We start from the raw sequence: 22,752 nt of genomic DNA on the forward strand, positions 1-22,752 counted from the left end.
AACAATGAATTTCGAGGGGATTATTGCTATTATAAACCTTAATCAATGGTTTATAACAGCAATAATGTGGTCCTTTCTTTTAATGGTAAGTAGTGCGGCATGAGCAGCCTGCTTGGAAATATTTTCGGTCTGGCTGATAAGACAAAAAAAGCAGGCGTTAAAAGTCTCCAACTCTAAATGCCTCCAGGGAGGAGAAAAGGCCCAGGGAGGTCACCCAGGGAGAGGTGGGATGGGATGGGATGGGATGGGATGGGATGGGATGGGATGGGATGGGATGGGGATATGGGATGGGATGGGATGGGATGGGATGGGATGGGATGGGGATATGGGATGGGATGGGATGGGATGGGATGGGGATATGGGATGGGATGGGATGGGATGGGATGGGATGGGATGGGATGGGATGGGATGGGATGGGATAGGGATATGGGATGGGATGGCCTCTGGTGAGGAGTGACCCTGAATGGAGCAGTGAGGATGCTGCCCAGGGAGCAGGAAGGAAGGAGCCATTGCCAGGTGTGATGCAACCAGCACCTGCCAGAGTTTCCATCACATGCAGGGACCCCCGGCCACTTTCCTGAAGAATAAGGACCCAGGCTCTGCGAGGAGATGAGGAAGAAGCCAGTGATGGTGCTGGAGGAGCCCCTGACCTGTGGGGTTTGTTGCTGTGCCTGGGGCCAGGTGAGGCACCCCTGGTGTCCAGAGACCCCTCTGCAGAGGGACAAGCAAGCAGGCCTGGCCTGCTCCCTTCTTGTGCCGTGCTGTGCATCCCTCGGAGAGCAACCTGTGGTGATATAGCAATATATCAGTGTCCTTCCAGAAGGCTTTAAGGACTGCTCCCCGTCCTGAGCGAGTGGAGCTGAACCGAAGGCTGCTGCTTTGCTAACTGCAGGCTCAGCACTCCCAGAAATCCCTCCCTGGACCAAGGCTCAGCTCTCGGCCCCGTGCAGGGAATTATCCCTGCTTCTGCTGCAAGTGGCTGCGGGCTCGGCTCCTCTGCCTTCGCCTCAAAGCTCTGGTGGAGCCGGGGAGCTCCCGGGAGAGCTGCACGGCCTGGCCAAAGAGCGAGCTCTGATTATGCCCTGGCTTTAAGGGAGTTTTTCTCTCTTCCGTGCTCGAGATTTTTATGGATCCTCAGAGCTGGTTCTCAATCCCTGCTCTTCTCGCTGCGCTCCCGCGGCTAAGCTGGCTGCGGCTGCAGGAGCAGGCGCCGTCCCATCTCAGGGAAGGTGAAACCACGAGATATTTGGGGTTTTGGCTGGCTTGGGCCAGTCCCTGCCATCCAACATCCCCTCCACATGGTTCTCTCCTCCCTCGTGTGTCCGTGTCCCTCGGAGAGCAGGGGCTGGTCCGTGATGCTTCTCCCTTCGCTTTTTTTCGGAAGAAGGCTGCACTGGAATAAATTGGAAAGTTTACTTCATGTAGCATGGAAATAAAAAAGCTCATTCAGAAAGTTAATGATTTATTTTATAGTTTCATTATCAGGGTCACATTACTCAATAGCATTTCAAACATGTCATTTGTACAAACTATGGTAATTAAAATTTATAACGTACTTCATCAGCGGCATATGAATCTTTTAGCCAGCACTCTGCTGTCATATAAACAGTGTAATTTCAGCTGCAATTCACCCTTTATTGGCTCTCATTTGTGATTTAACAGCCATCAATGACTGTGCTATAAAGAATAAATTAACCATCCGTAAACCTTATGATGACAGGGACAGTCAAACAGACTTAAACTGCCTCCACCAGGCTCTGGTTAGCCAACAGGGATCAGGCGAGGGCGGTGCCGGCACGAAGGCTGCTCCTGGCCCCGGGGTGCTGAGCACGCTGCAGCTCTTGGGGTGCACCAGAACCTCCCCAGGGGGCTGCTGCCCCCCTGCCAGCACTGCCCTGCCCACAGGAGGACTTCCAGCTGCTGGTGGGGAGCTCCTGATTCAAGATTTGCTCCCTGATGCTCTTGCTCTGGAGATGTGTTCCCAAGAGCTGCTGCATCCCCGCACCTCCTGCTGCAGCCATCCTGCCTGCTCCTCCCAGTGCTCCCAGTGCTCCCAGTGCTCCCAGCAGCCAGCCTCATGTGGGCAGAAGGGTAAGGGATGGGCAGCTCAAACCCCAAGCCCAGTAGCTCTGGCCCAGGCCAGCTTTATGGATTTGAGAGCAAATCCACCACGAGCGATTTCTTAATCGGGGGCTCCTTGCAGCCGACAATTATCCCGCAGCTTATTTGTGCCCATCTTTTGCAGAGGGAGCAATACGTTTTAATGGGATCCCTCCTATGCTTAGAGCTGACACTGTACAAAGCTAATAAATGATATGGATTGGATTTGTTACTGAGACATCTCCAAGGAGCCTGGGTCATACAGGCCAATAAAATTGGCCTCATAAATTTACCCTGACACACAGGATTACTCCAGCATTGCTGAGGTCACCTTCTCACACTGATTTATTGCCAGCCCATGGGTTAATAATACTGTTTACGGGGTTGTTGTTTTCCCCTACACGTAGCAGATATTAATCAGCACGTCCGTGCCTTTTCGGCGCTCTGTGGGCGGGTGCAGCGCCGGGGAGACGTGGGGTGAGGACATGGTGGGGAGGGCGAGCTTGATTTATTTCCTAGGCCAGACTTTTTGTGTTTAAAAAACCTTCCGAAAGACCTCCGCAGGAGGAGCGAGACCTCCCCATCAGCGAGTCCCGAGGGCAAGGAGGACGCACCGGGGGCGTTTTTGGCCGTTCCCATCATTGGCACGGCGCGCCGTGCTTGTGCAGCACACACCGACCCCTGTGGGAGCACTGGAAAGCGTTGCCCAAATTTCTGCTCCATCCAAACACACCGGCAGTATGTAAAAGCCAGACAGCCCCTGGGACACCCCCATCCGTACGTCCCTGTGCCCGTGTGTCCATGTGTCCGTGTGTCTGTCCCTGCCCGGTGACATTCCCAGGAGCTTTCCCCGTCCCCTTCTCCAGCACCAGGAGCGGCTCCGTGCGCTCGGCAGCCCAGACCCGGGGCAGGCAGCCTCGCTCCTGCTGCTTCGTGTTATTTTCATCCTGCCCTAATAGGAGGGGACAGGTGAGATGTGCTTCAAAACACTGTAATCATATTTTAAATGGAAATGAAATGTGTGAATTAAATGTAAATTACGGCAGAATGGAAGGACAATCACTATTAGTTAAGGTCTGACACCTATTTTTGCAGACCTTTCCTAAATGCCACAACTTGTTTCTCCGCACTTGTGACGAGGACTTGTAATTACGTGGCAGCTGCTCCTGCAGCCGGGCGGGCGGCGGGTACCGAGGGGGGCCGGCGTACTTCAAGCAGTGATGGGCTGCTCGTTGGTGCTGCGAAATTATGAAGCAGCAATGATATTTTTATTCGGGACCCATGAAAATAAACCTTGGTGTTTTCCCCCCTGAAAAGGTGAAGCGGTAATACAAAAGGACGTTTTTATAGAGTCAATTTATTTAAGGGTTCCCCCATTTGCTTTTATATTGGAAAAATATGTGCCCTGCCAATGAGCCAAAATTTCTTCTTTATCTTTAATCTCTGCCCCACCTCCCCCGAGCCTCTGGCTGTTCCCACAGCCCCACGGTGCCTCACAGCCTCCCAGCGAAGCCTCGCTTGATTTTTCTTGATGGGAAGCACCCAAAGCCCCTTGCCAGCCATGGCACGGGGTGGTGCACAGGGACTGCCCCTGGGGATGCTGCAAAGCCAGGCAGCAGGCAGGGATTTGCTCCTGGGGATGGGGATCTCCCACAGAGAGGTCAGAAGTGGCACTTTGGGGCTGGGGCACAAAGGGGCAGCATCCCTGCCTGGGAGGAGTTGGCCACAACACTGAGACAACTCGTGCACCCGTCCTTGGGTGGCATCTTCATGATTCAGAGATTTCCTCCCGTGCCCAGTGTCCTGCCTGTCCCCCCATTTACTGATCCCATCACCACCGGGGTGGCTGTGGGAAGTTTTCAGCCAGAAAAAAAAAAAAGGAGCAGCCCTGTCCCGAGGAAGCTGAAAGCTAAGCGCTGATTTAACCTGCTGGTAGTACCCGCGGCTACTTGGCAAGTTTTTGATTTTCTAAGTACTGGACAGCAAACAGTCAAATGGAAACTGATAGCTCTGAGACCCTGAACATATTGTCCAGGACATTTCGCTCTGATGTGTATGAGCTTAGGTGAGGAAACGCCTGGCTCTGGGCATCACGGGGGGTGTGCAAATGTCATTTTACGCACTCGCAGACATTTAGCCACACTCGCAGACATTCAGCCACACTCCAGCAGCAGGGCTGGAGCAAGAAGCAGGTTTTGTTCATTTCTCAGGTTGCCCTTCCCCTTTTCAAAGCAGAAGATTATTTGCACTTAATTTCTTGCAATGCTGTACAATCCCATACATCATCCCGGGTTGGGATAATCACAACATTTAATTCCAGTTTCAATAGTTCTTACAGATATATATATATGGTACATTGAAACAAAATGCGTTTTGAAATGGAAAAAAACCCTATGCCATTTAATTCCTAAAAGGTCAAACTGAAATGCTTTGGCCTTATCGAAATGATTTTCTCCTTTGATTTTTCTTTCCAAATGCAATTTCATCAAAATCAGTGCATTTCCGCAAATGTTTCACCTTTGGTGAAATGGCATCCTCTGACAGGGAAGGGCTTGGTGCGGAAGCTCCTGACCAGCTCTTGTGGATGCCGGCAGGAGAGGAGCAGCCAGGAGTGAGCCTGGGGCTGGCCCCGTGGGCACCGAGCTGTGCCAAGCTGTGCCGGGCTGTGCCAGCTGTGATGCCACGGTGCACCTCGCCTCCCTGCCCAGACCACTGCAGGACGCATGGCTGCGATGTGCCAGAAACTCAGAGAGAGGTTTGTAAGAAGTCAAGACACAAACCAACGCAGGGCAGAGGGGGGAGCAGCAGCTAACTACGGGCAGAAGAGCCCAGGGGTCGGATGGACAGCACTGCCATGAGAGTGAGCATGCACCAAGCCACGAGGCTTTGCACCATGGACAAGCACCAGGCAGGACTTTTTCAAACCAAGCTGTTCTGGCTGGAAACCAGCAACGAGGAGCCCTGGTGAGGGCTTTTTCCAGAGCTGCAGTGCCCGGCCACTTGTGACATGAGCACAGAGCTCAGCCTGTGCCCACGCACCAAGCGGGCTGGGGCCGTGTGCCAGGGCTGGCAGCGGCACGGCACCGACCCCTGGCACGGCCACAAGAGCTGGGCCAGCGATGGGACGAGGGGATGAAGGTGATGGGATGAAGGGGAAATGGCTCTCATTCCTATCAGGTGATTCACCGCCCTGGCCTGCGCCGAGTCCTCCCTCCTCCCTGAGCATGCGGGGAGGATCCAGAGCCTTCCTGCCTGTTTTTACAAAGCTTGCAGCATTGTCAGGAAGGAAAGGGTACCATCTGGTTAGCCCTTGTTTACTGCACACCCTGCCAGTTTGAGCTTATTAATCATATTTACCCAAGTATCTTAATTACTCCCTGTCTAGCGACTTGCCTTGCACTCAGCTGTTGACCCGCTCCCCTCCCCTCTCCCTCGCTCTTTTTTCCCCCTTCTTTTTAATTCCGTTCTATCATTAATCACAGCAGCGGCGTGGGCAGAGGAATCCGCGGCTCGCCTCGCACCGCCGTGGTGCCGCGTTCACCGTGGCTGGGCCAGAGCTCACCGCCAGCCCCTGGAAAACTGCAGCATGGCCAAATGCAATCGGGTGCCCAGGACCCCATGGGAGACCCGTGCCCAAATGAGTGCTGCTGGGTGCTGCTGGGCTCCCTCCCTGCCATGCCGGGGCTCACCAAGCCAGGGCTGGCGGAGGGCGAGAGCGCACGGCGAGGAGCCACCATTAAGGATGGTAATTTGTTGATCCAGGCTCTCCCGGCGCTCCAGCGCGAGAGTGGCACCGTTTTCTTTACGACCTCATAAAGTCACAGCCGAGAGGCCGATTTGGAAAACAAACTGCCTCAGGTTGACAGATAATTAGATACAGGGGACATATTATACGCCTTTGCATATAAATGCGCTCTGAAGCACGTTGGTTCATCAGAAGTTTAGGCTACAGGAGGAGCAGGTAGTCCTGGCACATCAGGATATATGCCCCGGTGCCGCCTGGAGACGACGGCTCCATTTTATGGCCCTTTCAGCTCCCGTTTGCTGTGTGCTGTGAGCAAGGCTGAGCTTTGGAGGCCGAGCTGCCCGGTTCGGTTCAGGCTGGGCTGCTCCTGGGCAGCCCCGCGAGCTTCCCCCTTCCCCTGAGACGGGGCTGGCGCTTTGCATCTTGGATTTTATGCTCCCGTGCTTGCAGCAGGGAGGAGTGGCTGAGCGGGGATTCATTACTATTATTACTATTTTTGTGTTCCTATATCATGTCCAAACCTCACTCTTCCCGCGAGCGAGCCCGCTGAGAACAGCGGAGCAATTCGGGGCTGCCACGGCCCTTGTATTTATTCGGCAATTCGGCATCCTGCTCTCCCAGCCCCCGAACCACGAGGTTCCAGATATTAAAACAAAACAAAACAGTTGGGGTTCCTTTTATGCACTTCAAGATTTAAGGTGCCATCCAGCCGGGTTGTCAAGCTCTCAGGGTTTGCTTTTCCAAATGGAAGCCAAGATCCCTGCACGACCACGCGTCCTGCTGGGGGTGTTTGCAGAGCAGAACCCTGCTGTGAAGGATTTGACCAAATTCTGTACACATTTTGCATGTACCTCTGCCCTCCCTTTTCACAGGTTTCTTCCCCTCCAGATCGGCTCTGCCCCACGCTCAGGTAGCCTCTCTTTCCCAGCTCCCCCCCCTACATCTCCCTCTATTTTTGGGGGGAGGCAGAAAATGTCAATTAAACGGCCATGTTCCCAAGGAAAGCTTCATTATCAATCATTCTCCCCCAGAAAGGGAAAATAAAAATGTGTGTGGGAAAGATAAAGCTGTCAGAAAAGGAAAGGGAAAAAAACATCCAACCCTGAACCCCCAGCAGCCCCCATGGAAGGAGGCGATATAAATAGAGTCGCTGTCACTTTGATGAATTAGATCTTTTGTTAATTAGGATACATTGATTTAAGGGTTGTCCAACCAGATAGACCTCTCTCCCTTCCCTTCCCTCACAAACTGCAGCCCAGGGTGGCAGCAGTGCATCCTCACCCTGCCTCTCCCTGCCTCCTGCTTCAATTCCCTGTTTCCACTTCTGCGTCAGAAGGGAGCCTGGGCAAATCCTCCCCGGTGACGTGGCAGAGCCAAGGCTCAAGCGTGCCTTTGGTGGGCAAAACGCCGGTGAGGTGAACTGTGGGGTGTTTCTGGCCAGGATTTATCGGGGCTGGGGGCTGTGATGGGGTCCAGCCCCATGTTCAGCTAGGGATTAAGCAGGAGCCTTGCTTGGGGTGCAGGAGCCAGCCAGGCCAGGCAGAGCGAAGCACCCGTGCCATTTGGGGAACATCAGCCATGGAGGGTTTGCACAGTGTGAGTCAAGATCAGGGCTCCAAAAAAAACCACCCTGTCATCTGCAGCTGAGGCTGCGTCTCCAAGTGCACGTGGGCGCTGCGTCAGCAGCACGTGGAGCAGCCAGAATTCAGCAGGTGGCACAACGCAGGGCCCCGCGTGCCTTCCCTGAACTGCTCTGGGGGGCTGCGGAGCCCTGGGCACTGCGATCGTGTCCCCCTTGTGCCCTTTGTGAACTGGTGACCCCTGGTTTTGGCCCCAACAGCAGCTCTGGGCTCAGGTGGGCCCTGGCTTTGTGCTCCTTGCACCCGCGACCTCTCCTGCTCCTCCCCGCGGCCCCTCGGCAGCTCTCCGGGCTTTGCAGGTTTCTCTGTGCCTCCTGTCGTCACTCGAGCACCAGCGAGTCCGAGGGAGAGAGGGGAGAAAAAGTGCTGTGCTGTGTGGATTATTGTGTGTTTGTCATCTGGAATGGTATAAGCTGTAGGTACAGCATCTCCCAGCGGTGATTTATGGCCCCTGTCAGGCAGCACCAGCGCTTTGTCTGCTGTAGCGTGGAGGATGAATGCGGCGCTGTCAGCACGGGCAGGGCAGTCTTTCTCTCGCTCTGCTCCGCACACTCGCTCCCCATTTCACGCCACTGAACATAAACAATCTTTTGTAAACCTGACAGTCACACTTGCTTCTTTGGAAACATAAAGCAGGAATGTATGACTCGGCTTTCATTACCCAATTTCCTGGGCTGTGCAGAGAGCTCTCTCCAGGAAGACGGGGAAGGGGAGACCCCAGAGGGCTGGAGAGATCCCAAAAAAGGTACAGAAAAGGGCTGCACCCCCCTGCAGGTGGATCCCAGCACCCACCAAAAACACCCGTGCCCTCGTACATGCTCTGCACCATGATTCACGCACAGATTTCCCACCACAGCTCTGGCACCAAGGTGCCCGCTGCAGGCAGCGGCTCTGCCTTCCCGGAGCAATGCTCATCACCAGCCTCAGTTTTTGCCCAACATCTTCCTTCCTCAAGCAGAAAATTTAACAGCAGCGTAACGCCGGGACCACAGCCTGCTCGGTAATGGGCTCCCATGTGCCCACCAGATGTAACAGTCTTACAAAAGCTAATGCGCTGTTACTGCTATTAAGGGTAATTGTAATAATCCTTTATCCGGAAAGAGCCCAAAGCTCTCTGGTCAGCCCCAGCTTTTCCCGAAGCCAGAGTTCAGAAGGCACAGTGGGAAATGGGGAGAAAGGCGGGGGCAGAGCCAGCCGAGGAGCCCTCCCCAGCCCCAGGGGCCCCAAAATGAGGAGCTCTGCATCAGCCTGCCACAGGTGAGGCAGGATTGCTCCCAGCACCTGGGGCTACCCCAGGGTGCAGGTGAGGTTCCCAGCCTTGGTGTGAGCTGTGATGAGCTGTGATGAGTGCCAGGAGTGGGAGCACGCAGGGTGGTGGGGCTCGAAGCACTGGTGGGGATGTGCGCGCTCACCGGCAGTGTGCAGAGCCCTTCGGTGATGGGTAGCGGGGAGGTTCAGGCACTGGCATAAAGCACAGTGGATTTAAAACCTGCCAAGAGGCAGCGTAAATGCTGTTGATCTTGTGGATGCTGCAAAAGGTCTGAGGAGCAGGGTCCGGCCCAATCCTGCTGCGATTTACTGCTCCTGCGCCGAGCGAGAGGGCGGCACTCGCACGGAGAGCCCCGCAGCCAGGCCACTTGTCCCCGTGCCAGCAGGGACACCGAGAGGCACGGCTCCTTGGCAAGGTGGGAGGAAGCAGGGATAAATAGCAAAGAGGAAGGAGCTGCAGCCCCATGGGCCCTCCTGGCTCCCGAACTGCCAGCGCCTGGCATTGCCTGCTCGAGGTGCGCACCGTGCCTCGCCTCGCCTCGCCTCGCCGCCGTGTTTCACAGCAGCAGCTGCAGCCGTGCCAGGAACATCTCTTCCCTGACACTCTCCTCCTGATCCCGGCCCCGGTGCTCTGCTTCTCTCCTCTCAAATCCTTCCTTGTGACTTTGGGATCAGGGACGCCAGGCAGGAGGTGCGGCAGAGGAGGGAAATCTCTCGCAAATACTTTGCTGTTTTCCTTTCCAGATGGTTTGGTTTGGAAGTTCTTCCGTGTAAGCCTGAGCGCTGAGTCCTGAACATCTGCTGAGGAGGAGCCCGCTCAGTGTAAATGCAGAGAGGCTGCTGGAAGGGCACATTTCGGGAGGGTTTCAGGCTCCCGGTGTGGCTTACCCAGCAGCAGCCCGTGGCAGTGGCTGTAGCTGTGCCAAGGACACCTAGAGCTTAGGGAGACGCACCCTTTAAAAAAAAAAAAAACAGTTGCATAAATCTGAAGAAGCAAACAAGCTGGTTTCTTACTTTGTGGCCTTTTCAAGGAGTTTTAAAACAATTATTTATACTCGTGAGCACAATCAAGTAGCTGTTTTAGTGGCTGCACCGCCTCCGTGCTTTTAGCTGCTGAGAGCGCCTGCATTAGCGGCCGGGCCGGCTGGGGCTGACCGTGCTGGAGGCCTGCAGGAACCACAGAAAATATGAGTAACCAGTTCAAGGGATCAGGGAGAGGAAAGGAAACTTTCCTGGCAGGTTGCTGCTCCGGGCTCGCTGTCGGCTCGGGGGTGACTCGTTGTTGCCACGACCTCATGGAGAGTGCCCGTGTTTGTGCAAGGGCTGCCGGGTTCGCCGGGAGCTTCCTGCGGGAGGGATGAACCCGGAGCCGTGCCAAAAGTGGCACCAAATCATTCATGCACAAGCAGGAATAATTGCGACAGCAGACGATGTATAAAGAAAAAAGGAAAAAAAAAAGGCTGGGGAAGCCTGAGAGATGCTCGATGCCCGGTGCAAGCACTGGGCTGGGGGCTGACGTTTGCCTCCTGCCTCCTCCCGTCCTGCTGCCAACACACGAGAGACCCCAAACCATGGGGGTCCCCCCAAAAGCTCTTCAGCAATGGTCCCAATGACCTCTGAGCAAGCTCTGCCCTTCGTCCAACCTGCCCCTGCACATGCATTTGGGTGTCCATAAGCACATGTGGATGTGTACGCTCATCTTGGAGTGTGCAAGAGAAGCAAATCCAAGGTCCCCTCTTGCACTTTGTGGGGAGAGATGTGTAAACTACCAGCGTGGGCTGGATTTCTTCCTTTTCGACTCCGACCCATGGATTTTAATAAGAGAAACCTGCTACAGCACGGCAATCTTGCTATGGTGAGAGCAGAATTAGACAGCCAAGCCAATTGACAGGGCATCTCTTACACTTTACGCAGGATTTTAATTTTAATGAACCCGCAGTGGTTGCAAGGTTACATCTTCAAATCCATTTCACCCTCCTCCCGTCACACCATAATCATAAATAGCGCTGGCTTTAGAGAGGTGTTGTGTTTAATTGAAAGTTCACTCGCAGCTTCCATCAATTTGCTTTCCTGTCCCCTACAAACAACCTATCATTTCAGTTAAGGACAAAACCAGAAATTTTATGGAAAACAAGCTGCTTGCAGAGAAATGATAATTAGGTGACTGTTTTGGAGGCCAGAACACTAAACAACAATTCAATTATGTCGTTCTCTGCTCTTTTTTCATAACAAAATAATTGTTGGTGTATGGGAACTACTGAAAAAAGATGGGACCAGCTGATTTTTGTGGTGATAAGCGCAGCTGGGAACAGAGGGTCCCAGGCCCCATTAAACACCACATGGACTTTGCTGCTACTTTGAAGAAATTTTAGAGGGAAAATACACACTGGAAAAAAAAAAAAAGTGGAAAATTGTTTAGCCCTTTCCACCTAATTTGACCTCCTTTCTCCTTCCCAGAGACAAAATAGAAACCAGACAGGATTTGGGAAAGCTGAGGGAAGGGGAAAAAAACTATTAAAAAAAAAAAAAAAAAAGATTTTCCCTGAAATAAATACGCTGATGTGCTGCCTTTGTGCTGCACAAACACAGAGCCACAGACGCACGCAGATACCCACACCTCGGCCCCGCACCAGGGACAAAGCCACTTGCCCAACACTTCTGCTGGAAAAAAAAAAACAGCCTTTAGTTACAGGGGAAATGTTTCCATCGCACAGGTGGAGGACACAGAGGGAGAAAGCAGCAAACTCTGGAGCTGGGCTCCCTCTAAGGACCAGTGCCACCACCCCCAGCACAGCCCCTCCTTGGTCAAGCTAAAAGGCAGAGCCAGGCCAGACGCCTCTAAGAGATGAACAAGCTTAAGGAGATGAACGAGGTTTTTGCTCTCATAATTTAGCCTCTGGTGCTCAGAGTGTTCACGCATATTTCAGACGGAATCGACATCCTAGGAGGAGCAAGGCAGGATATAGAGCAGCAAGATTTAGCTAACGTATAACCTGCACCCGCCTCGATCCCCAGCCAGGTAGTGATGGAAGCGCCTCACACATCGTGTGCCTGCAGGTAGGGTGAGCTTGCTGTAAGTGTAAAAACAACCCCAAAGTCAACCAGCTGCTACCAAACTACAAAGAAAACCATCGCAGTGCATTCCTGTAATACCATGATCCCAGGCTGAGCCGTGCCATGCCACGTGCTGTCCATTTGGCTTTGTGTGCTGGGCTCATGCTGGTTTAGCTGCAAAACTGAACCCACGTGGAAAACCAAATACTGGGCACTGAACTTTCTTAGAAGAAAATGGCACGTGCATGCTTGAGATCGCATCCAGGGCCTCATAACTGTACCAAGGGGTGGCTTCAGCTCCTGCCAGCTACACCCTGCTTGGGTAAAACCCCTTCCAGCTTATTGCAACTCCTCTCGAGTTTTCATGTTGTTTCCTTGTGCTAAAGGATCCCTCCTAAGCTGTGCCCATCCCAGCTGGCATCATTTCCCCCCGTCCCACTCGGGGTGAGCACACTTATTTCCACAGGGAGCATTGATTATTTTTCCTGCAGCTGCACTTGCTGTGCACAGGAGTTATGGGGCTTTCCACACCTGCGAGAGAAACATTATCCTCAGCCTTCAAGGGTGAAGTATCCTATATTTAGTTGGACTAAATAATGATTCTTCTCTATCTTTCATATCAGGATTTAAGAGCACCCTGGAGCTACAAAGTTTATTAGAACCCATAAGAAGAACTGTACCATAAACGGGACAACCGTGGCCATAAACCTGCACCTTGAAGTTGTAACAAATCCTGGGATGTTGAAGTAGGACACGGTCTTGTCTCAGTCAGCAGAAAGGAAAAGAAAAAAAAAAAGGAAAGAAAAAGGGAGAAATGCAAACTTAAGCAGAAAAGAGGCCTGGAAATACAGAGGAGAAGAAAGGGAAAAAAATAATAATAATAAAGAAAAGCACGCTGCTTGCATAGTCCTCTCAGCAGGAGCCCTGGGAGAGGCGCCCACATGATAAAACACAGCTCGGGTTAATGGGGAGAGAGCAAGGGGCGCCCGTGGGCGGAGAGGGCCGAGCGGGTGGGAGGCAGGAGGTGCGCGGTGCTGCCGGGTGGTGGGATGCTCACACTGACTGCTCCTCATGGCCCGCTGCCAACAGCACGAGGGGACAAAATCACAGAGACTGGGGGCAGAGGCACGGCCCCAACATGTGCTGGAAATGGGCTGGGGGTCCTCGTCCCCTCCGTGCCACCCCACAGCCCCTGGGACCCCGGGCGCATCATGCAGCCACTCCGTGCTTCTTCTCCACTGGGCTTCCCCTCCTCAGATCTCCTATCTCGTCACTCTTTCATCTCCAATTTCCTTTCCTTGGTACCCAAAATAACCTCATTCTCAACCTCCCTGCTCCCTCCATTTCTACCCCTACCCATGCCCGGGGGCTGAAGCATCGTGGTTCGAACACCTCCTGCCCTCTGTGGCCACCGCGGCCGCGTGAGCCCAGGACCCAGCTCTGGGCTGTGGAGCCAGAGAGAGCCCATCCCTCCCCGCCAGCCCTCACTCTTTGTCACATTGGGTTATTTTTGCTGCTGTTGAATAGATTAAATGACAGAGGGCTTTTTTTTTAAAGTAATTGAGTTTTATTTTGGAGAGGGAAAAATGGAGAGCTAAGTGGGAAAAGGAGAGAGATAGGAATAAACCACACATCTTTTTATATAGGATCCACAGTTAATTCTTAATTAGAACTGACAGATGCTTCTCCCATAATCCTATTCCCAACATGTTCTGTTTGCTTTGTTTGGCGCTGCATGATACATGGTGGCATCGTAATGACCTTTTGCAACTCGTCCTGGAAGTGTTATTGGCACTCCAATGATTTATTGCATGTTCCAGTTGATTACTGGGCCATTTGTCAACATTTTTTTTCGCTCTCCATAAACCTGTCTCCTGTGTCACAGACATTCGCTAGCATGAAAATTTAAACAAATACAGTGTGCGGCTCGCAGGCAGCGTCTGACTCCTACTCCAGGCTTCCAGCACAAATTCATTCTGGCCTCAGCAAGCGTTTAAACTTTGCAACGCTCGAGGACGAGGCGCTGCCTGCAGAGTGCATCAGACAATGGGAGACCTGGGCATTGCTTTGAGAGTCTTATTTTAGAAAGCTATCTCCGGGTGATCCATGCTACTTGCTCAATTGTTTATTGGCGTTTTGGTACCACTTATGGGAATGTGGGAAAATCAGTACTGGAATTAACCACCAAAATAATTATCCTTAAAATGACTGCCTGAGGATAGGCTGTGTTCTCCTCCGCAATTACCACCACAGATTTTTTGCAGCAGGGAGAGGAGCTGGTGAGAGGAGCAGGGCAAGGGGCTGGGGGTACTGGGGGCTACCCTGGGGCTGTGCAAGCCCCCCGACCCCACACATCTGGAAGCACAGCCCAGGGCAACCAAAGCCTTGCTACAGAAAGGAGGCTTTTGGGACAACTGCAGAGCAGACATCACTCAGCTCAGTAATGCTATTTTGAGTAGATAGGTTAGGGATCGGGGAGGGGATGGGATTCAGACTGACCAGAATTCTAAGGCCAAAAATGCAATTATCATGGCCTGGAAAGGGACAGATTCCCTCGTGCCGATGAAGTCCCAGGTCCCCAGGGCACCCTGAAATGGCTGCCACGAAGGGAAGCACCCAGAGCCACCTGATTTAAAAACCCTGGCCCGTCACTAAACGGGATGTAGTGGCTGTTACAGTGGCCTGGAGCATCTGCACTGCATTTCGAGGAAGCTTTTCCAGGCACTCGTATAAATCACCGCTCCTTGCTGCAGTAAAGGAAAGGTATTGTTTCACTGCTGTGACATCAATGCAGGCCACATAAATAATTTTTTATTAAGTGTGCAGTGCCCTGTAAAAATACACACACAATTTGAGGATACTGCAGAGCGAATGCAGAAGCACGGCCAGCTCTAAATAGTCTTTGCTGTGCAGAAGAAGCTGGGATGAGAAAGGAAACTCGCCGGGGTGGGGAGAGGGGTGGCTGGGTCTTTTTCCAATTCCAGCTCAGATCGGCATGTAATGTATGGCTTAATTTCCTCTCAAATTAGACACTTGATAAAAAAAGTTATTATATCTGTCAAGTTGCCAGTGCTTTTTATGAGTGTGATAAACTAAGAACCACTGCTTTACAAACCTTGATAGGATGTTTCAGTACCTGGAAAACAATTTTATTGCAGCCTGGACTACTAACAAATTGCAAATACTGATTAAGCCATAAAGTTACAACAACATTAAAAAATAATGAGAGGTTATTGCACAGGGGGAAGGCTCTTAAGCAGCGGATGCAGCCGCCCGTTCTCCATGGAGCACGGTAACAGGCCGACCTGCAAAGTGCATTTCCCCAGCACCGCTTCCCCATCCGCCGCCCCGAGCGGGGAGCCCGGCTGCGTGCAGGTGTGGGGGTGGCTGACGGGAGCCGTGTGGCTTCTTCCCTCTGTGGCCACGCTGGGAATCCCCCTACAAGCTTTTGTTTATATCCGTACCCTGCGTTTTTTCTGACCGGGGGGATTTGAAGTCCCCTTTGCACAGGGACGCTGCCAGGGCCCGGCTGTGGCACAGATCTCAGTGGGCAGATCTGTTTGGAGAAGCCTCCCAGGAACAAAGGGCAAGCAAGGCTCTCCTGGTTGCTCAACCATGGCCACCACAGGCCCCTGTCCACCGGAGGATTGCCCCTCAACCAGGAGCAGGGCGCTTTGGGCCTGTAAAGGCCCAGCGCAGCCTCCCCAAATGGCTGCGCCCCCGTGCTAGCACTCTGACACTCATCTCCATCCAACTCAGCTTTGAGCAGGAGCTGAGCTCCTGAATATCAAACAGCCTGGCTCCCAGATCTCCCGGTGCCTCAGTTTCCTATCTATAAAACTAAAGTCAGAGCACAACAGTGTGGGGACAGGCAGAGGCCGTGCCGAGGGCTCGGGGTCTTCCTAAACCCTGCAGGCCTGTGCTGGCGGGCAGGGGGATGCGCTGCCTTTCCTAACCAGAACTGAAATATCAGGCCGTGGGGGAACTTTGGGGCAAGTTTTCCTTCTGAGAGCCAGCACCGGTCACCAGCAGTGGGTAAAGGGGGAAAACCCAGACGTCAGCCCCCTGCCTGCTGCCCCCACCCCGCCTTCTGCTGCATCCGACCCCCCGCCGCACAGCTCTGCAAACACGAGCGTGTTTGAACAAGGCTCTCATAATGATTGTTTGGACAGAGACTAGACTGCCAAAACCTCCCGGGGAGCCGGAGAGAAATTCCTGCTGGGAAGCTCCTCCGGCGGCTGGGCCCTGTGAAGAGCTGCTGGGGTTTGTAAGCAGAGCACGGCCGTGTTTCAGCGGGCTACCAAAGGCCATCGGACCGTGGTGAGATTCAGGGATAAAGCACACCAAGAGCCTTCCCCAGGCCGTGGCAGAAGGCAGGGTGAGATGTGCCAGCAAGACAAAACAATCACCCTAAATGTCAGTGAAATATATGCCTCTGAAGTTTGTTGGGTACCTGGGGGTCTGTGTGGATGAGGGGTAATACACACACTTAAATTTCTATCAGCATTTCTTTAGCCGTGCACTCTCTTGTGACAAGAGCTGGCCAAACTCTTCAGAGTGAGCAATTTATCTGATTAATTTAACCCTCTGATATTCTCCTTTTGAACCAGATCTGGGCTATCTGCGAAGGTCTGTTATCTCTGATTCACCAGTTTATGGTAAAGAGCCCTTCCTGCAGTCCTGTCTCAGCCCGGCGGCTCCCCAGGAACATTTGCTCTCCCTGCTGCCCTTCAAGTCTCACCATTCAGAGCGTGCAACTGGTGACCTCAATCACACGGAACTGGTTTTGGTCTCTGATTAATAACTCGGCTGTGCGAAGGCCAATGGCAATATGAACTCCTGCACGGCAGGGACACCGCAAGGACAATACAAATCACCTCTCGGCTCTCTTGCTTTGTCAACCCTCCCAGAGCAGAACCGCTTCCAAACTGGGGCATTTCCACAGTGAAAGCCCACACCTGCACGTCAGACCTGGCCCCTGCTCACAAGCACCCCGTCCATTACCAGCCCTTGTGCCAGGATTGATGATCCACTTCACAAACACCTGAAGAAAAGTTGCAGTAGAAGGCTATGAACGCAGTGGCATCACAAAACCACTCCAAATTCAAGCTAATATTCACCCTTCTTCTCTTTCCCACCATCTGCTGAGCTGTGCTCGCTATGCAGGTGCTTTGAAAGTCCCCCAGCCTGGGAGGACGCAAGGCAGGCTCAGCTGGGACTTCACACCTGGCAGATCCTCCTAATGGCATTTTTGCCCTGCAGCAGCCTGCCTTCTGCAGCCCAAGGTCCTCGGGCATGTGTCCTTTCTTCCTGCTCCTGAAGAGCAAACTTTGCAGCAATTCCTCCCTCTGGCTCTGTTCAGGGCCATGCTCAGTTGCCGCACTGCCGTGATGATGCTGCGACTACAAGTATTTAGGGTTCTTGCCAATAAGGTGGATTTCTAAAGCTGATTAAAACATACCCACTACAGAAATTAACTGACAGAGGTGAAGCAATCAAGCAGGCATGTGCACCCCTGCCTCCGAGCAGGACTTCCGCAAGCCTGGGTGGCAGCAGAAAGCAGCTGAGTGCTCTCGCTGTGCTTCTTGGTGCCCTGCAGAGATGCTTGAACAGCTCCAAGAGCAGGCTCGCTCCCTAACGGTGTCCGAGCTAATTACTGCTGCCTGCTAACAGAGCCCATCAGCACGGATGCAGCCCTGCACAGATGCAGGACACTGGTGCTGGTGCCAAGGCTGCAAGCATCGCCACCAGCCTCCGTGTCCCCACGTGTCCCTTGCCCTGAGAGGCACCCAAATATTGCTCAGCAAGCCCCTTGTTATCCAACCCAGCCAAATCATGGTCGGCCTCCCGTGCTCTCCGTGCTCGATCAAGTGCAGAAAATTCCCTTTTTTTTGCACAATTTTTTGCAGGGCTCCTCTCATTGCTGTGACAGCCCTGACCGAGCACCCTGCCTGGTAAACAGAGCCTTGAATCCTTGAGCCTGGGACTGCCAGCGATCTGCGCGTCCCCTGCGCCGCCCCGTCTCGCACGTCCCTAAGGTGAGCCTGGCTGTGACTGGCACCCTATGGAAATCCGCGCTGCTTGTGAGCGTGATCTAAAAGCGTTTGCTTATGCACACACAGAACTGGCATTTTGCTAGATTTAGGGAAGTAAGCAAGACGTATTTGTCTGCGGAGGCTTTGCACCTTCGGCAATTATGTCTGCAGTCTGGAAAACAACAGCAGCAGGGTTGCAGCGGGGAGGGGAAAAAATTCTATCATGTCAGAATAATGAGATCTGTGATTTCAGCACTTACTGGGTCAGAGTCACACACAGTGTGTTATCTGTAATGCTTTCCTCTGACATTCAGGAAAATTGCATTTATGCAGAGGACACGAGGCACTGAAGCACAGGACTCTGCCGGCCCCCAGCCCGGGGATGCTCTGCCCCAGGCCCCTGAGCTCCCTGGCATCCCTTGGGGGGGGGTGGGCAGGCACGCAGCCCCCAGCCCTCAATGAGACACAGCAGAATGCTTTCTGCAGCCCTGGGTGTCTGGGATTTTGGGGGTCTGCCTTTTTTTTGGATAAAGAACAACCGACCTCCTAAAACAGAAACCTGCCATGAGGGAGCACTGCCCCGGCTGCACTCGAGCACTGTCACAAGGGGGATTGGGCTCACAGCCCCCAGCACTGGCCATGAAGTCAATCAGAAATTCTTTTCCAGAGAGGACATCGTTTTGTGCTAACGATCTGAGCCCTCAGACCATTCGAGGCCTCGGACTAGGAGCTGCAGAGTGATTAACAGTGGCATGGGCTTTTTGCTCCTTAATTCTCCTTCATGCTTCTCATCATCCAGGGGCTTCATCCAGCTTTTGATTTTTGTCTTTTTGCCCCCCCCTTCTTTCTTTTTCTCCTTCCAGTGCAGGAAGAAAACCATACATAGATTAAAAAGATCTTGTTTTCCAGCTGTTAAAGATAGTTTGAAATGCAGCCTGCGCCAATACCCGGGATCAAACCTCCCACTGTGGGAGAGGCCGCTCCAGCCCCAGGCCAGATCTGAATTTTGCCAATAGCTCCTACATTTACAGTTTTCCTTGAGGGCTTGCATTACAGGCCACAGAGCTCTCACAGTCAGGATCTGGAGTTTGTCTTGGACCTGCTCTGCAAAAGCGTGGGGCTGCCTCCGCCGGCCGACATTTCTGGACAGTTCCTATGAAAAACACCGAGGAGGGAGGAGGAGCAGGGGAGCTCCCCTTCGTCCCCCTTCTCCCAGGAGCCTCCTGGGAAGGACCCTGCAGGAAGGACGTGAAGCCTTCATCATTCCACCTCAACCCTGTGCTAAAAGGGCCCCTTTGCTTTCCGAGATGCTCCTGAAGCCCCCCAGCTCGGCTCGGTGGGCTCCAGGAGCTGAACAGACAGTGGTTTCCCACCGTGACCAGGAGCAAGTCCCCGCGGCTGCTTTTTTCCAGTGATGGAAGCGTCTAACAGTGATATAAAATGCTCTCGTTCGTCCGGCTGCTGATCTTTTGGGCAATTATTTGGAAGTAATGAAAGTGAATGCATGACATTTAAAAAAAGAAACTCCGCTGTCAGCAGGAAAGCTGCCACATTCCTCCTGCACCTCGGAGAATACGCTTAGCTTGAAATAATGTTCATTTTAGCAGAGTTGTAAATTACAAGCGTGTTAGGGTCTTGTGGGATTTATTACCATTTGGAAGGAGGTTATAGGCCTTGCGCTGTTGCTGCTGCATCTGGTGCATGCTACAGAGCAACCACAGAGCAAAATTTGGAGGCAAAAGAAAGCACCTTTTATAGCTCATCTCTGGTGGCTTGTATTGCTAGCATTACACATGCACACACACACCAACTTCAGCAGTAAAGAGGAAGGATTTCGAAATCCGTTTCCCCAGTTGCTCGCTGTAATTGATCCGCCGTTATTAATACCGATGACAAAACCTCACCGGGCGCCGCTGCAGGGAGCGCGGCCGGCGGCCCCTGACCCACGGGCTGCTGGCCGTGGGGAGCGGGGCTGCAGCCCTCCTCTGGGACGGCTGTTTAATTTTCTCAGGTTTATGTTCTTTTTTTCATCGCAGGTGTTTCATAAAAATGCAGCCGTGGACCTGGCAGGAAGCAATAAGCTCGAGCTTCCTCTGCATGAACCGAAGGGATTTCTTCCTCCCTTCTGGCAAGGCTGGGGTTCTGCTAATGTAAGATGAATGCTCTTCAATCCTGACCCCGTAGTCTTCAGTCTGTAAATGCCGAAGGGTCACCTTTTGTCCATGCCATTAGTGATTAATTAATCTCGGTGTTTATTTGATCCATCCCTCTGCGAGAATTTCTGCACCAAGGTGTTTTGATTCCCGTCTCTCCCTCCCTCTCAGGCACTGTGCCCCACCAGAGCCCAGCGATTCCCCTTGGTGCCCGGGAGGAACCAGGACTCACTGCCCCAAGTTGTTGCTACACAGCCTCCAAAATGTGCCAGGGACAGGCGTGTCCCAGGAACACAATGTGCCCATCCTAGGAGGGCAAACCACGGGGCTGGGGACCCGGCATGGCAGCTGGGAAGTGTCCGAGCACAGTGGCTCCAAAGAACCACGGAATTGTGTCGTGGTTTGGGTTGGAAGGGACCTTAAAGATCATCTAACTCCAGAATTTGCATCTAACTGCGCAATTTGGTGCAGGCATTGGTGGGCACTGTGGCCTCAAAGGGGGAGCCAGGGAGGGGGCTTGGCACCCCTGGGGTGCCAAATCTCCGGGAGAGCTTCAGCTCCTGGTCCCGTTCCAGCTCACCAATGGTTTCCCAGTCCAGGGAGGGGATTTTCTTAGATCGTGAGCTCTCCCCCCCGCATCTGTTTATCTCCGTGAATCCCATTAATCATGTTCTGTGCCTGGACAGCTTATAACACCACATCCATCCTCTAAGAGCTGTTATCGTACACCCCGAAGATCTGTCAGATAAATAGCCAGGTCAGCTGCAGCTGTTCCAATATCCTGAAGAAATCAGATTTATCATTTTAGATTAAAAAAAAAAAAAAAACCCACACAGGCACACGCACCAGAGCCCCCCCACCCCACCAGCAGGCTGGCTGGGAAGCTGTGTTTCTTGGCCCTGCGCGAGTCCTGCTGCTGCTGCCTTCCATCTGCAGCCCTGTGATAAATGGCTGCAGGGTGCCAGGTACAGTTCAATGTTGAAAAATCCCAATATGTGACTTAGGCATCTCATCGCAAGTCATTAATCTAAAGGGAGGCCGGTGCCAGGACAAGGCTCTCCCTCACTCCATCGTCAGCTGGACCTGCTCAGCGCAGCGGCTGCCAGAGGCAGGGAGGAGGGAGGGGAAGGCCCCTGCCATTTTCCACTCGCAGGAGGAGCGCTCCGCGGGCCGTTAACCCTCTCCGCAGCCCAGAACCGTGCCCTGAAGCCCCGGCCAGGCCGCACACAGAGAATTCAAGCCTCTCCATCTGACCCTGGGGTGGTGGCAGAGCTCCGTGCCCACCCGCTGCTTTCCAGGGAAGCGCTGCTCCTGCCTGCGCTCCCTCTCCGTGTGCCTGACATGGGGGAAAACTGGCATCGAGGGAGCATCCCGAGCCCACCTCCGGCAGCAGGGCTCTGCCTGCACCCTGCTTTCCAGGGACTCCCACCAGTCCTTTTTATCCGGGTGCCTGAAAACCTGCAGGAGCTCCAGCGAGTCACCCAGGGCCCCGCCAGGCGCAGGCGATGCTCTGGCTCTCCGGCAGCCCCCGTCCTTGCTCTCGCTGGGGAGCCCAGCATCCTGCCAAGGTGCCTCTCCTCCCCTCCGCACCAGTCACATCCCGAGCCGCGTGCCTGGTGCCAAATTGAGTTGTAGCCGTGAATTATTTAGAAGCATCAGTGGAATATTGTTGTATCAGTAACGCAGACTATCAGTTTGTGGCCTTGGGGCTGCCTCAGTTACACACTCCATCACTATTTTCTCTCATGAATAATGTAGGAGCGGAATTACTCTGCATGTAGAGAATTCATACCCTGAGAAAACAAGGTTGCTCCAAAATTAATTTTCCGTACTAAAAGAGCGACAGAAAATCAATTAATCGCATATTATTCTATACGGAGACAGAGTAAGGGAAACAGCGAAAATGGCTGTAGCTATACATCAGCAAATGCTGTATTGGCAGAGTGCTTTGCAGGGCTGTGAGTTACAGCCAGCTACAAAGAAGGTAAATATATTCCGCCCCAGAGAGCCCTCGAACATCAGACCGGAGCTCCGAGCAGAGCCAGCTGGGCGCCCCCGCTCCCCGCCGCATGCTCCCAGCGCCCGGCTCCTTCCTTGGTCCTGCCGCTAGCGGGCTCAGGATCCCACCGAGGGGGCTCCTCGACAGCCGAGGGCTTCCCACAGCAGCCCGGCCCTGGAGGAGGAGGCAGCCCGGAGGCCTCTCAGGTGCTCGCATCGGCGCTCGCCTCGCCTGGATGGCGGCAGGAGGTCGGAGATCTCAGCAGAATTAAGGCCCTGCTCCTGTGCATCGCGAGGGCTCGAGGTGGAGGAGCTAAGGCTGGCTCCGTTCCTGCCTCCAGCACCGACCCGCCACGCTGCTCTGGGAAACAGCTTCGCTTTTATCCGCTTCATACGAACTGTAACCGGCCATTTTAGGAGGGAGCTGAGAAACTTAATTAATATTTAAAATTGCTTTGAGTCTCGCAGCAAGGCATTGTACTCTCCGAAGATCTCAAAGTGCTTCTCGAGAGGAGCGAATGCTGTGGAGCCAGAGGCAAAGGCAGGGATGGGGGCAGGCAGCCAGGGGCAGCCCGGGAGCAGGGCAATTTTTACCCCTCCAGGCACAGCCCCTGCAGCACCCCGGGGACACGGAGCTTGCTCCCACCAGCTGCATGGAAGCTGCTCCGCCGAGTTGGGCTGATTTCTTCTCAACACCCACCAAAGATGGCCCAGAGGCCAGCTACAGAAACACCTAAGGACAGGCTGCAATGATACCC

The 22,752-nt window shown here is 53.4% G+C and overlaps 1 protein-coding gene across 6 annotated transcripts in view; it reads right to left on the reverse strand.

Annotated features, from left to right (window-relative positions):
* Window positions 1–324: 324 nt before the first annotated feature.
* KCNU1 (potassium calcium-activated channel subfamily U member 1) overlaps window positions 325–22,752 on the reverse strand; it is a 177,693-nt gene continuing 155,265 nt past the window's right edge. For 2 of the 6 annotated variants that reach the window (XM_038166983.2, XM_038166985.2), the window contains exon 31: window positions 327–1,393. The gene's annotated coding sequence lies outside the window, so the exon portion shown is untranslated. Of the gene's footprint in view, window positions 1,394–7,264; window positions 9,709–22,752 lie in introns of those variants that run through there. The other 4 variants (XM_072027285.1, XM_072027287.1, XM_072027284.1 and 1 more) reach the window with 4 other exon arrangements.

This window comes from Anas platyrhynchos, chromosome 23 (genome assembly GCF_047663525.1).
Source record: "Anas platyrhynchos isolate ZD024472 breed Pekin duck chromosome 23, IASCAAS_PekinDuck_T2T, whole genome shotgun sequence".
NCBI lineage: Eukaryota > Metazoa > Chordata > Aves > Anseriformes > Anatidae > Anas > Anas platyrhynchos.